The sequence below is a fragment of the Pinus tabuliformis genome, chromosome 9 (assembly GCF_031772625.1).
Source record: "Pinus tabuliformis cultivar Carrire ecotype Pingquan chromosome 9, CPIR1, whole genome shotgun sequence".
Lineage (NCBI taxonomy): Eukaryota > Viridiplantae > Streptophyta > Pinopsida > Pinales > Pinaceae > Pinus > Pinus tabuliformis.
Genome location: NC_142307.1, coordinates 56,077,262 through 56,093,918, shown reverse-complemented (window position 1 = coordinate 56,093,918; position 16,657 = coordinate 56,077,262).

The window sequence follows — 16,657 nt, the reverse complement described above, 5'->3', positions numbered from 1 at the left end:
TGAAATATGCTTACAAATAGAAATAACCCAGCTAGGGCGATGGTAGCTTATCTCTGAGAAGAGATGTGTCGGCTACATGCCTCTGAACTGTTTCCAACTGTGTTACAATGAGGCTCGAAGGTCTATTTATTGTTGAGAAACAATGAAAAACCCTTCACATCCCGAATCCTAACCCTAGAAGATGAAACGCCAAATTGTGGGCCCCGTTTGGGTAAATTGGTACATCAATTTCCCGGGGTCGTAACTTTGGCATACGATCTCCATTTGACGCGTACGATAGCTCGTTAGAAAGATCTATCCGAGTACTACCACTTTGGGAGGCAACATCGGTCCATGGACCCATGTTGCCCCAGAATCCCAAAAAAACGTCGTTTAGGGCCTCAAAACGGCTCCGGAAGTTCAGGACCCGAAAAACTGCTAAAAATAGTAAACTGTGCTACAATTTAGGAAACTGAAAAGACTGAAAGAGACAATTGTGGGGGTCCAAATGGGATAGGTGGGTGGCCACCAACATCCACCTGGATCATTCCTCCCCCCTTAGGAAGCAATGGTCCCCATTGCGTTGAGTTCCTCCATCTGCTGAACTTGTCCTGCAATCTCTGATGTGTCTAGAAATGGTGGGAAGCATGGTCGACGATGGTCCACATTGAACATTTGGTGCAGGTGAAGGAATGGAGGAATGATGTGCTCCAAAGCATTGTTCCCCATAGCCTTGGTACTGATGTAAGGACCATGTCGGAGTGGTCTGAGTTTCTGATGGGTTCTGGTAAGGTGTTCTCTCTGCATATGCAACCAGACTTTGTCACCCACTTGAAGCTTGTGTGGTACCCCTGTGCATGAGAAGTTGTTCCTGTGTTCTGTCATGACCGTATTCCTTTGCTGCTGCTGCTGCGTAGAGGAACCCTTTGCAGGGGTCATGGATGTAGCAACAATCTTCCCCTTACTTTGGGAGTGAACCAGACAGATGAATTTCCTGGTCTGTGATATGAGCTTGCTGCCTTTCTTGGTAGTGATCAAAGATGTGGCGGTAGGTGGGGCTACCTCTGGTATCCTGTATAATGAATTATTCAAAGAAATAATGATAGCACGAGGCCTTGACTCATACACAGCATGTCGCCTCCACAAGTATGGCTGGCCTAATAATACATCACAAACATCCAGAGGTGTAACATCACACAATACCTCGTCTGTGAAGGGCTTGATACTATAGGGAAGGCGGCACTGCTGGTGAACTTTGAGATCTCGTCCTTCATGAAGCCACCCGATACTGTACGGCTGTGGGTGTGGTGTAGTTGGTAGGCTCAACCGCTTCACGACCTCTGCTGAAACAAGGTTCTTTTGGCTGCCACTGTCGACAATGAATTGTAGCGGTGAACCCTTCACCCACATCTGTGAGTGGAAAAGACGCTCCCCTTCCTCTGGATTTTCGGGCTCATCTTTCTGGATCTTGGCGGCGGCAACAGTGGCGCTGGGATCCGCATCAATGATCTGCTTCCCTTTGCCATTCCCCTTGTCGGGTTCTGGCTCAGGGTCAGAATATGCATCTGATTCAGAAGCCTTCAACTCCGCCACCAGCGACTGCTTGGTCCGACACTCATTTGTGTTATGAGTGGGACTCTTGTGGAACTCACACCACTTTCCTGTGTCCTTCTTCGGCTTCGTGGTGTTGTTCTTTTCTTGCGGCTTTGACGGGTTGTCTTGGGTCACCCCGCCTTGGCTTTGTCCTTTGGGATTCGGATTTGCAGATCCAAAGTCTCGCTTCTTCTGTTTGAACTTTTGCTCGATTTTGACAGCGTATCGGTATGCTGTGCCGAGTGAGGAAATGTTCAAGAACCCCATCTCTTCCTGGATGTATCTATGTAGGCAGCCACGGTATTTGAGTACCAGATGCAACTCAGAATCTTTGATACCCAACTGTGTGCGAAGGGTATGAAAAATGTTTGTGAACTCCGACAAATCTTGGTCTCGTCCCTGCCGCAGTGTGGTCCATTTGATGTATCTGTCCTCATAGCTTCCGACAGGGTAGTACTGCTCCTTGATGGCATCCCGGAAGTCATTCCAAGTGGGTGCGGCTGAAAATAGTGAGCCTGTACTTTCATCCTTCTGCTCGCAGTAGGTTTCCCACCAGTCCTTGATGTGGGGGGCTGCTTTGAGAAGAGCAAACACAATCTTTTCCCGACTTGAAAATTCGTGAACAGAAAAATACCCATCTAGCAGATTTAACCATTTATCTACGACATCTGCGTCTATTTGACCCTCGAAGATGGGGATTTCAAAATTAACTTGTACCTTAAATGGTGTGGCGTTTCCAGAGTCGCTGTTGGAAGCCGATGCGTCGCCTCTGGGTAGCCGCTGAAGGATCTGCGCAAAGCTATCCATCATCGCGTTCCTTTGCCGCTCGAGCGCTTCTTCGAGCAAGATTCTGATAGGATCTCCTGCCCCCTCGTCTTTCTTCTCATCCGCCATGGGAGGCCGTCGGGATTTGCGAGGCTGGTCTTGCAAAGGTTCGACCAGTTCAAGCCCTAACTCCTTATATCCCGACCTCGTTGGGGACATGCAAAGAAAAACAGAGAAAAAGCAGACTGCTCAGATACCACTGATCCGGATTTAAACAGGAACGCAATAGATTACAGAGATAACCATAAATACAGAGATGCGATAACCATAAAAACAGAGATGCAACGGAAATAATACTTCATTTCATTACTGTAAAATACTGAAATATGCTTACAAATAGAAATAACCCAGCTAGGGCGATGGTAGCTTATCTCTGAGAAGAGATGTGTCGGCTACATGCCTCTGAACTGTTTCCAACTGTGTTACAATGAGGCTCGAAGGCCTATTTATTGTTGAGAAACAATGAAAAACCCTTCACATCCCGAATCCTAACCCTAGAAGATGAAACGCCAAATTGTGGGCCCCGTTTGGGTAAATTGGTACATCAATTTCCCGGGGTCGTAACTTTGGCATACGATCTCCGTTTGACGCGTACGATAGCTCGTTAGAAAGATCTATCCGAGTACTACCACTTTGGGAGGCAACATCGGTCCATGGACCCATGTTGCCCCAGAATCCCAAAAAAACGTCGTTTAGGGCCTCAAAACGGCTCCGGAAGTTCAGGACCCGAAAAACTGCTAAAAATAGTAAACTGTGCTACAATTTAGGAAATTGAAAAGACTGAAAGAGACAATTGTGGGGGTCCAAATGGGATAGGTGGGTGGCCACCAACATCCACCTGGATCAGCTTGGTAGCTCATGCACTAATGAGAGAGTTATTTTATGTATCCCTTTCGCAGCCTTAGTTAAAAGCTTGGGTCCTGGAACACTGAAAACATATTTTAGGTTATTGCTCGACCATCAATATGTTGATGAATAAGTGGTTTCATTTTCAATTCTTGAGCAAGGGGGATCTCTAATTTTTTTTTAATTAGGCATGGGTGCTCGATGGAGGGTATGTATGGTTGTAGAGATGGTATGTGAGTTTTAATCCGCTGGTGCATATGCCTAAGTCTAAATATTTGTGCGTGAACTTGGTTGGGTTCCCTTTGGAATTGTGGATGAAAAAGGTGGGCATTCGAGTGGCAGATTGTATCAGACATTTTATTTATTTTAACAAGAATTATTTAGTGTGTTTCAATAAGAGGGTTCTTTGTGTTTTAGTTGAAATGGACTTGGAGCTCGACTTACTAAAGGAAATGAATATCTTTTTGGGTACATACTCCTTTTGTCAACATTTGGATTACTGGAGGGTGTCGTTTAGGTGCACTACTTGTCACAAAATCGGGAATTTTAAGGCCATCTGTCATTCTAAGCATGCCTCTAGGACAAAACCCTCACCTACTAGGTTTTGGGTCTCATCTGGTGATCCTAAGGAAGCAACTACTCCTTTTGGGGATGCTATGGTGGGCTTAAAATATATCGAGGAGGTTGCGAGGGTTAAGTCAATACTGCCCTTATCCCCTCCTCTCACTGAGGTTTCTAAGGGTTCGCTTAGTTTTCAATGGACTCCTACTGTTCATTTATTTATGGGTCCATCTACATCTAGGGATGTCACTTCACAGGTGGATATTCTAGCAGGTAAGGGTTTGGTAGAGAGAAATTCGGTATGTCTCTCTTTGGATGTTCCTATGGTGGTGCCAAGACCTAGTTCAATTCTTAATGCTATGAATCCTACTTCTACCTTGTCACTTCTTCTTTCGATGTAGAAGATAATCAAATCCATGGGGGCAAGCTTATTTCCTCATTCTCTAAAGAAGATGTTAATATCTTGGATGGTTGTGCTGCTTCTGTATCTTCTTCATTGGCGATGTGTTTTTTGGTGCCCCCTATTTTCCTAACCCTATTCTTCATGAAGGGGGGAACTATTTCTTCCCTTTTCAGCCATCTCTGTGGTGTTTTGTTGGAACAATACCCTAGTGTAACTTTTGAAGCCCCCTCCCGTGAGCCATCTCACCAATGAGGGGTGCTTGTTACAACTTTTGACTTTGTGTTTTTAGATTCTATGACCATATTCTCTCTCAATATTGTTCATATTCCCTCATATACTCCCTCTCTGACCTCTCCTCCTCCCATTGAAACCCTGATCCCATTTTCTCAATCTTATCCTTCTCGACAGAAGAAACCTGCTCATAAAATCCTCATTTCGGATTCCTCGTTACAGGATGGTCTCCTAACTGAAATCCTTATCTATCTCAAATCATCGAGGGCACTTAGAGCTATTCCAAGGGTTTCAAATGATTATTATGTCTTTTAACATAAAAGAAGTGAGAGGCCCTCCTAACATGGATGGCCTCCAGAGATTGATTTCTATGAACCAACCCTATATTTACTTTCTTTAGGAGACTATGGTCTCTGTAGATAAGGCTAATAAATACTTTCTTAATATATTTTGAGGTTGGCATGTATGTTCTATTCATGGTTTGGGGTGTTCGGGTAGACTAGCGATTATTTGGGATCCTTTTAGGGTTTCCTTGCAAGCATTTTCTTCCCTAGCTAGTATCATTTTGGCGGTTTCCGTTAGAGGTTTTAGTGAATAATTGGTTTTGGTAAATTGTTATGGACCTTATCACGACCGTGAATAGTTTTAGAGAAACTTATATGATAGTGGTTTATTAACTACTTCTAACCTCATTTTGGGGGGGTTTCAATTTTACCACTTTGAACTTTGAGATTTGGGGGAATGCAACTCGATTTGATTCCTTTTCTGAGTTAATTTTGGGGATAATTATAGATGATTGTCTCATTGATCCCTACCCTATTCCCTTGAGACCTACTTGGAGTAATGGTAATGTTGGTTCTTGTGGCATTGTGAAGCGGTTGGATAGGTTCCTTGTATCTGAATGTTTGATCTCTAGGATCGGTAAGTATTGATCTTGGATCTGCCGAGAGGTATTATTTGAACAACAACCCATTTGTTTTCAACTCAATTTGGGTGTTCATTGTGCACATTCTCCTTTCAAATTTTGTCACACTTGGTTGAATGATATTTCCTTGCATACTTTAATTAGATCAACATGGAGTGGTTGTAAATTATAGTCTCATAGATATGCTATGGATCGAAGGAAACAAAAGATGTCTATTTTAAAGTCTCATGTGAAAATATGGACATGTTCCCTCATACATGATTATAAAGTGGAATGGAATTGTATTGAGAACATTATGAACTTGTTCCAGTTTATTTTCTTCTCAATAAGTTTTCTTATGGACCTCAAACAAGACCTATGCTCATTGGATGAAAGGCGAGATTTTCTGCTTAAGGCTGATGAGGAAAAGTGGCGTTTGAAGATTCATGCTACCTAGATTAAGTGGGAGATGGTAACATTTTTTTTTTCATAAGTATGCTTCCCAATGATGGGTCAAAATTGTCAACTCGGAATTGGAGGATTGTAATGGAAGTAAGATTTGTTCTCCTAAATATTTGGGCAGGGCTGCCCGTGCTCATTTTTCTGAGGTCTTCGAAGATCAAGGTAATTTATCTTTATAAGACTAGTTCAAGGTTTTGATGCATTTTCCTCGTATGTTTTATTTGGAAGACTCAACCAAGATTAGTGCATTGGTCACATTGGATGAATTAAAAACTGTTTTAAGGTCATTTCTCAAAGACCAAAGCCTTGGTTCGGATGGTTGGCCATTTGAACTTTATCTTTCTTTTTTCGACTTGGTGGGTCAAGATCTTCTTAATGTTTTTGAATAGGTTTGCAAGACTGGTGTGATCGCATGGGCTATAAAAGTCATTTTCCTTGCTTTAATGCCAAAGTGTTATGAGTCCTAGACTTTTGATGATTCTTGCCCAATATCACTATGTAATCTAGTTTACAAGGTTGTCTCAAAATTTATAGCGAACATAACTTGACCAGTCCTCTTTGTTACGATCTCCATTGAACAATTCAAGTTTCTTCCTGATAGACTCATCCATGGTGCAATTGGTGTGGTTCAGGAGGCCATATTGTAAATCTAAGAATTATTGTGCTATGGTATTGAAACTTGATTTGGTAAAGGCATATCATCGTGTAAATTGGGATTGTCTTTGGTTGTTGCTACTTCATTTTGGTCTTGATTGGAATGTGACTAATCAGGTTATGACATGCATCTCCTTGGAAAACTTTGTTGTCCTTATAAATGGCTCCCCGTCAGAATTTTTTAAGGATTCTCGTGGCTTGAGATAGGGGTGTTCACTCTCACCACTCTTATTTTTGTCAATTTTAAAGGGACTTAATAGAATTTTATATGCTGCAAAATATTTTGGTGACCTCCATGGTATTAAATTATCGAAGCATATGTATTGTACTCACTTATTATTTTTTGATGACGTTTAGATATTTGGGTATGGTACTGTGGAGGAATGGAAGCATATCTGCATTATTTTCAATATATTTTATAATGCTTCCAAGATATCTATTAGCTAGGAAAAATCATCCTGTTTTCAAAATCATGTTCCAAAGGATATTTGTGTGGCCATCGCTGCTCTTATTCCATATTCTATGGCTAAAATTAATTCCAGTTTCACCTATCTAGGATTCCATTTAAAGCATAATTGCTATTAGGTGAGAGATTTGCAATGGCTATTGGATTGTATTGATAAATGTATTCATATTTGGTGTAAGAAGTGGCTCTCAATTGGTGGAAGGATGACCTTGGTAAAATTTGTCTTGGAGGGTCTACTTGTTTACTGGTTTACCCTATCGAAGGTGGCTAAATCTATCCTTAAGTGGATGAGGCAGGATTTTTTTATTTCCTATGGGCTCGACCAAAGAGGAATGGGTTTACAATATGTTAAATTGGGAGTTGGTCAGGGCTTCAAAAACCTTTAACACTTTGCCGCTACTCTTGCCATGAAAATTTTATGGAGGCTTATGAATGGGGATGATATTTGGAGCAGAGTAATTGCAGATAAATACATTAAAAACCAAACATGGATGGATTGGTTGTGGTATGGTAGTGTAACTGCGTGGCAGGGAGGATCTAATATTTTGAAGGGCCTATTAGGTTCCTTGAAGTGGATTTTAAAATTGATGGCATGGAAAGTTGGGAGGGTGATCCAAATCATTTTTGGGACATAACCCTTCATTGGTGGGGAAACATTATATAGATTGTCCCCTGAATTTATCACCCAATTATCTACTAAGAGTATTCACTGTTTGCAACAAGTTTATATCTATGTGGATTGTGAAAACCTGCGGATTAGGTGGTGCTCCTCTACAAACCTGGGTCTTCGTGGGATGCAAGCTTTAGAGTGTGAGGGATACATTAATAAACTATCTTGAAATGGAAATTTTCTTGAAGATAGATTGAATTAGATTGTATGGTGTGGTAATCCTACCATGGGACACGTATCTGCTAAGTTGGCATATCAGCTGATAAATGAACATGTAGAAAACTTTGGTGTTAGATGGTGGAAGAAGTATATTTGGACAGGCACATCCTGCCAAAACTAAAATGTTTCCTTTGGATTACTATGGATAAAAAGATTCTGACTTGGGACAATCTAGTGCAACATGGTTTTTGGGGTCCTGACATATGTATCTTATGCTTGTAGGATTTTGAGTATGTAATTCATCTCTTTTTCTTCCTGCAGTTTCTCCAGAGAACTATGGAGGGAAGTTGGTAAGGTCCTCAGTCTTCCTAAGCTGGGACAGACTAGTTTTCTGGAATCTTGTGTAGAATGGTGGACATAAGATATGGGATTCCTAAAATTTCTTTCGGTATTCATTGCTTGGGGTATTTGGAAAGTTAGGAACAAGAGAATTTTCGAGGGACCACAACACCCCCACTGCTTCACACAGCCAACATATTTCCTTTCATGCCTTGTAGGAGTAAAGATAAGTAAGAAGAACCCCTAGGTGGATAACAAGACATATTTGAAGAACCTCTAGGGGAGAAGAAGAAGAAAACATTTCTCTCGAGAAAATGGCTGAAAACAAAAATGTTGGGAGCAGTACCTTTCCTTCCAACTCATCCATTGAAGGTGAAATTGGAAACATGTGGGAAGATTGCAAGAGCGAGATAAGGTAGATGGTTGCCATGCAAATGGATACCTTGCGGATCAAAAGATATCGAGAGGAAGCAGAGAGGGCTTTGGCCATCTTTTGTCCTAGGTGCACTAGAAAGCATCCTAGGAATTAATGTCCATTGCACTCTATAGAAGTGTGTTTTGTCTATGAAAAGGACCATCCTATGAATCAGTGTCCCTCCTTGCTCGGAATTAAAGCTGCATATCAGAGGGCCAAAGGAGCCACTGAACCACTCTATTACATGAACCAAAGGAGGCCACATGGACCCATATCTTACCAGCAGGGAATGCAAGGGACATCCCAGACCTATTACAACCCTTATCAAGCCACTTCCATGCCTTCTTGGGGTCCCCCTACTCATCCTTCCTAGTCCACACCTCCTCCTTTGTCCTTCACATCTCCATATTATGCCCAACCAGCTGCTCATCCATTTCACCCCTACGCTCAGCCACAGCCTTAGTGGAATGCACCTCATCAGGGGTGGAGGCCTCAGTACAACACTCCTCCCGCTCATTTTCCTCCACCACCTGCTCAACCGCAACCATCACCTCCTGCTCCACCAAGGCAACCCCAAATGCCTCCTCAACCGACCATAAACCCAAATAACAGGCAGGCTCAACAAGTATATAGTGGGAAACCACCTGCCCAACCACAACCCCATCCACATCCATCTCAAATATACACCCCCACTCAACTACCCGTACCACCATTTCCAAACCCACACATTGGAGTAGCTCAACCCAATTACAATGTTAAGGCACAACATTTCCAAATAACTCCTTTTGAGCTCAATGATATTCACCATAGCTCAGGAAGAGTATTACAGGAAATAGATTATATTGATATCATTGAAGGACCACATCCAACAGAAGAAGATGCAAAAGAGAAGAGCAAAGAACCATGGGCTGCACTTGATAAAGAGAAGACAACAGAATCAGAGATCGAGAGAGCTCCCTCATGGTTACCATCAAATCCTCCATGTAGTCAAGAGAAAAATCAGCAAAAAGAGGAAGATACGAAGGTCATGGTAGAAGAAGACATGAAGAATGATCCATATCAGCAAAAGGACCAAGGATATCAGAGCTATATTGAGATATGGTTCTAGACAGTCACTAAGTTGCAGCAATACTCTCTTCCTCAGCTATGTTGGATCCCTTCAAAGTCAAATCATTTGGTCTCTGAAATTCGGATACCTGTCAAAGCATGCATTTCAAGTCTCCACATCATTTTGTCTCTAATCTCGATGTGCACATGGCTCCATTGGAAGTATTCCTATACTTGAAAATGATTTTGTTTTTCAAATAGGGTAGGGTAGAAAAAAAAGGAAAAAATGAAAAAATGAAAATAAGAGGAAAATAAAAATCTAAGGTGAAAACCTCCTCGGAGGCATTTCAGATTGGCTCATTGATTGAAAACCTCCATGAGGCGGTCAATGGGTTGGAATGAAGAGAAAAGAAAAAGAGAATAATATCCCTGGGTGAAAACCTCCCTTGGAGGCGCCCAGGGCAGGCAATTAGGGTGAAAACCTCTTTGAGGCGCCCTAGTTGTTTTCAAAAAAAGGAGAAAAAGAAAGAAGAAAAGAGAAAAAGAAAAATAAGCCTAATTTCTGTTGAATAATTGCAGGTTTCAGGAAGGAAATTGCAGGTTAGGAAGATCACACAAAACAAAGACAGAGGTTAGCACTAGGCTGCAAGCATCCCTCACAATCCATTCCTCCATGACCACTACCCTTTCCCAAGATTTGATCTCATTCGCACTGAGATTTCACCCTCTACAGGGAGTTCTGTGTCTTCTACAGAAAGATCCTATAGAGCCTACAAACAAGCCAAGATCGATCTCCAAGGAGGACCCAAAAGTTGGGAATCTGTTCATGAGGCCTGTAAACATCCTTTCTTCCATCCATCGCCATATGTCACCTTTTTCCATCTTCGTACACCTCCATTGCACTCATTTTTTTATGTTCTTGCACAGTCACACACAGAAATCCTGTTTTCTTCATACTGCTAGCAAAAACTCCTTAATGACAAATCAAGCAGCAGTTTTTCACTCACCATACCTGTTACCATTCATCTAGATTCATCATCAGTCGAGACACAAGTCTGCATTACAGCTCAAGATCATTTTTTCAAAAACTGTAGAATGCTCTGATACAAAAATACATAGAGCAGAAAATTGTTTTTTCCCTAACTTGAAAACCGTGCATCCATTTAAAAAACTATTTCATGGGGAGTTGTATAGGGATGATGGCAACATGCCCAAGAAATTTCAGCCAATTCTAGTGCACGGTTTCCAAGCAATCAACCTCCATCACCTTCAGTCATTTTTGTATTTTCTCCATATCTGTGCATCCATTTAAAAAACTGTTTCATGGGGAGATGCATGTGGGTGGTAGTAACCTGCCCAAGCAATTTCAGCCAATTCTGGTGCATGGTTTTCGAGAAATTGACCTTTGTCACCTTCATCCATTTTCAATTTTTCTTGAAATCTGTGCATCGATTGACCACAATTTTGCTATGGGAGGTGCATAATGATGATAAAAACACGCTCAAAAAGTTTAAGGTCAATGCGGTCTATCGTTTGGGAGCTATGGACAAAACAAGTCACTGTCCTACAAAAATCCAGCATCAGCAGCATGAGGGTGAAAATCTGAATGTTGAAACAGACTCCTGCAGCTTAGATCCAGCCAGAGGATACCTGCACAAGAAAAAAGCCATGTATCAGCAACCAGACCAGCATGCATCCACAGAAACAAAGGCATGCAGCAAAAGGAAAGGCCACCACACCTCATAGCAATCACATTCGACTTCCAGGTACGTGACTAAACCTGTTCCTCTGTTGCATGAATGTAATTTAAGAAATGCATGGACAGTGAGATGGTTGTGATTAAACAAGATCGATGGCTAGCTAACTAGCCACCCTCATCTAGTTCAAACAATGCTCAGTGGGTGCAATCGGCACGTGTGCTCAACCATCTCGAGAAGAAAACTGAAAATAGGTAGTGGTGGCTGTTTAAACTCCAACGTAATTGATGGAAGTGATTACGGGCAAGCAACATACAATTTTATAACAGCACTGCAGTCTGCATGCGGCCAACGTACATCTGGCCACCTTAGCTCCTCACCACAAATCACGCCAGCACTTAAAAGACAGCTCCGTTAACGCATTCACCACTCTTTGTTCACTGTGCCTTCACGACATTCTCGACTAGAGTACGCATCTACCACTTCCAAAGCAACTAACCAGTCGTCCTCCACCAGATTCCTGCCTGCGTTTTTTGAAAATATCCCACCTGTCAGGCTCTACGAGAAGCACAGTTTCATTCTACAGGGACACTGTCTACAGGAAGGGTAGAGAGCAGTTCTATAGCTAGAAAATTTGAGATTTTTGTCAAAATTCGAGCTTGAAAAGGGGTAGGCTCGGGAAACTACTCTGCATAGGATATATTTATATAAGGTGGAGGATTAAAAACACAGTATTGGGTTGAAAGAAAGGAAAGTGAAGCTTAAAATTCTGCCTGTTGTTTTTTTTCCTTCTCTGAGTTCTACACAGTCTCTCCGTTTTTCCGCTCTACATCCAAAATCTGCCTTTTTCTTTCTCACATTCTTCTGAAAAAAGGGATGCAACCATAGAAGGCAACCTATGAAAAACCAAATTTGCAAGACTGTCCACTCTCTGAAGAAAAAACATTTTTTTATAAATATTCTATGTTCTGTCAAAAGTATTGATTTTTCTAAAAAGTCGAGAAGCAAATTCAAGTTGGAAATAGTTTGAAGAAAAAATTGCAAATTGATGTTGTGAAAAAGAAGAAAATGAGAAATTCCTGATTCCAGAAAGACAAACCTCAGCCATTTCTCTATTTCTGGTTTTGAAAGTTTGTTTCCTCCCTCCTCACCTGAACATTTCCAGCAGTCACTACAAATCATGATAGGGAGATTTTTAGAAATATGGTAGGGGAAGATGAGGAGAAAATAGAAAAAGAGGAAAAGACCAAAATGGAGAAATAAGAACTTGAAACAGAGGAGGAAATCAAAACAAAAGATGAGAAGGAAGACCCAAAACAGAAAGGAAAAAGACTAAAGTAGAGAAGGCAGAAACTAAACAACATGAGAAGAAAACCAAAATAGAGCTTGAGGAAGCAAAGCTAACAGAGGCAGAGAAGACAAAAGAAGAGGGAAAAAAAGGAAGAAGAGACACACCCTAAGATATCATGGACACAAGTAGAAATAGGGGGCATAGAGATTTCTACGGGAAGTGAAGGAAAAGAATAGCAGAAAGAGAAATCCCGTGCAATGTTGGCAAGGGAAGCAGCAACTGTGCTTGCTACATTAAGCACACCTACAAAACAAAAAGGAAAAAGGAAAAAGCAGGCCTCCATGTATTTTAAGGCCAGGAAAAGCACAAGAATTCAAACAAGCAGAATAGGAGGAGCAGTGGAAGGACATGGACAAGAAGGCAGAATTTTATGGCACATCAAAAGCTTGGGATGATAGGGAGGCCATCAGGGCCATCAAATATGAAGAGATAGACTAGTTGCTCAGAGGATGAGCAACACTTTCAGCAGGGGGTGATGATGAGCCCCATAAATGGGTAATTATATGGGCTCATTTTACATCCTAATTCGACTTAATCCACCACTCTCATTAGTTTATTACATGTTTTTGATTATATTTATGCTAATAGAGTGAATTGGGTTAGTCATTATGCCAAAAAGTCTAATGTGTCCTTTATGCAGTTTTTGGTTAATTTTGAGACAAAACCAAAGGTTTTAATGAGCACTTGGCAGCCAAATTCGTGGAAGAACAAGGGAGAGGATTTGTAGGAAGGTGTCCCCTTCATTTATGAGCCCTTACCTCGAATTCTCAGCCAGCAGCGCGGAGTTCAAGGGCTACCACATCGATGATCACAAGGGCAGCCGAGCAGGGCTAGTAAAGTTGCTGTTAACTGCAAGTTTTGGCAGCCGAGTTCCTAAAGTTTAGGAGGATTGTTGGGGTCCTCAATTTGTATAATAAGAAGGCTTAGGGCCTCAATAAGGAGTTAGTCAGATTTTAGTTAGATTTTATTCAGTAGGTTAGTCATTTTGTTAGTCTATTTTCGCACTTTAGTGCAGCCTTGTATGAGCACATTTTCGAGCTTTTTCTTGTAGACAGTTTTTGGGATGTAACTACTATTTCTTGATCAATAAAGATGAATCCAGCTTTGCACTAGCTCTAATCTTTCTTAGGAGGCTATAGCTCTTGGGGTTGGGCCTAACCCAAGTGCCCCGTACCTCCTTTGTGTACTTTTATGTGTCTTTGCTACATTCATAGAATAATTTTTGTTATTTAGGTTAAGATCTTGCTTTGTTACTTAGGTTGTTTTTTATGATTAGGATAGCTTTTCATACTTCAGGTTGATTTGACAGTTTGGTAAAGAAAAATATCTGCAAAAAGGCCATCAAGAAATCATTGATCTCATCTCTCCCTCCTTGGGACTATGAGCTGAGACCAAGGCATACTTGCTGCCACAAAAACACTGTTTTTGCCTTTCAATGCAATTGCTAGTGTTAGATTTTTAGTTGGAAAAGTTGCTACCAGTTGTACTTGCATGTTTAGATCTGTTCTTGCTTAGTTTCCTTAGTTATCTTGCATGATTTTCTGTCAATAAACTTCTGTTAGTCATGTTTCTGGTTTTTAGGTCAGATTAGGTCAAAATAGATAGATCGCTGGTTTTTCTAGTCTTTGTTTGATCAGTTTTGGAAAATAGTGTGCAGAGCACCTGTAAATCATCCCTGCCTATCCCTCCTCCATCATACAACCTACTCCAACCCCTAATCCAAGATTCCTTCCCTTCATTTGCCACACTTTTCCAATTTGCCCTAATTTCTACATTCTTGCGCAACATTGCTCTCTCCATCCTTGAACAAATTCAACCACCTTCATCACTCCTTAGCTTCATTTACCAAGTCCTAGACCCCTTAATATCCTCATACATCCTCCATTTCCACTTTCCCACCGTTTTTCCACCATCAACCCTCCAAAATCCCCTTTCAGATCTTCCTGTAGAACTTCCTATAGAACATTCTGTAGAACCCCTACAGACTTCCTGTAGAAGTTCAGGTGAGCAGTTTTTCGAGATCTGATCGCTGTGAAACACTCTAGAAGGGTGCTAGGGACCCCTTAGGCCCTCTTCTCACCTTCCAAACCTCCTGCAAGCGCCCACTCCATTTCCTTTCGCTAATCAACCTCTGCATAGTAAAAAACAGTTAAAGCACATGCATAATAATTATGCCAACTTACTCAAAAATACAAAAAGATGATTTTTCCAGATTTTACTTCAAAAGTAGCATAGTCACATGCATTTTACCTTTCTAAAAGTCAATAGCATCCATTTCCACCGCTTTCATCTCTTTTCTTGCACCAGTAGGGCTAGTCAGTAAAAACTAGGGTTTGTGAGGGTTTGCATTTCTTTTCCACTTTTAGCTTCTTTTTGCAAGTAGACTAGCCTTCTTTGAGTTAGCTTTCGTCCATCACAGTTAAAAGCTTCTTCCAAGAGCTCATAGAAGTTGGCTTAAGCTCCTAGCGGACTTGTGCCAGCTGATCAAGTGACAGCCTGCGACAAGAGCTAGTACTTGTGCATATAGCACTGTCGCTTCCAAGTTTGTTACAAACAAACGGGTTGATAAAAGTAAAGAAGGGAGTCCCAGGAGTTGCAGCATCATTGCTGCAATATTGGAGCCCACCAGCAAGCACATAAATTTAGATTGCATGCATTCATGTAGATATATATATATATATATATATATAGTACATGGTAGCCTATTAATCTCAAACACATTATTTGTTTCAAGTCTTCATATGGACATTGCATTTTCTGTGCACATATAGTTTATCCAAAAAAAAAATTGTCTACCTCTTATTTTCTTGGCATACAATTTTACCCAAAAATTGCCATAGGACTCATAATTAATTGTATACCATTACGACCATTTTCCAGCCATATAGGACTTATAGCTAAGCTTGTTTATGAAGAGTGTACAGTGACTCTAGAATTTATCTCATGGACCTTAAGGTACTAGACATGCATCTAATCCCAGAGATATTATTTATGTTTAGAATAATTATCTTAATAAATGCTATATTATTTTATATAAAATAGCGTGTAAATAAATTATATATATATAAAAGAATAAATATCATATAAATATATTTAATATTATAAAAAATAAATTTTAATAATTTATATTATTAAAGGTAAAATATTGTAAAATACCAAATCTTAATCACTTATTTTAAATTCTCATATATATAGATAGGTTAAGTAGTATAATTATTAGATAATATTAAGTAATTTAATTATTAAATAATTGAAAATGTAAATATTATCATTGAATATAAAATAATGTAAATATTAAAATGGTTTAAACATAGTGGAGATTTTTTCATTTTGATGTGATATGGAGAACTTGTGAAAATATATAATTTTTTTTTGTAAAACCTATCAAATCAAAACTATGAAGAGATGCATTCTAATCAATACATATGGGATAATGAAATATTGAATATAAAATATGATGAATGTAAATATGAAACATGATTTCAAATTTCAAAATATATATTATAATATATTTTGTTTTTTATTTTATATTGTTTGATATAAAATGTTTATATTATATATTTAAAATTGTTTTTTAATATTTTGATTCTATTTAATATTATATTGTTTTAAGTATAATGTTTATAATATATATTAAGTTATTCATTATTATTGTACGGTGGTATAATGTATTGGATAAATCAATGATTATCCAATTAGTAACTATTTGATCAAAAATTAGAAATCTTTGTCCAAAGTTAACTTTATAAAAACATTTTTTATTTTTATTTTTGATTTTTTTTTTTTTTTTTTGAGTTTTCTGGTCATCTATTGGTTAGGCTCTTATTTTGCAATGATTTCATAGTACTGGTATGACAGTATGGACAACATTACTCACCATTTGCGCTGCCAATATTGTATGTTTGCATATGTATTTAATGTGTTTGCATATGGAATTAATTACTTGGGTGCATCCTTATATTTGGCATCATTTAAAAAAAATGATAAGACATGTCCTGTGTTTGATGCCATTTTGGAGTCATTGTTTTACTAGTTTGCATATGGAATTAATTAAT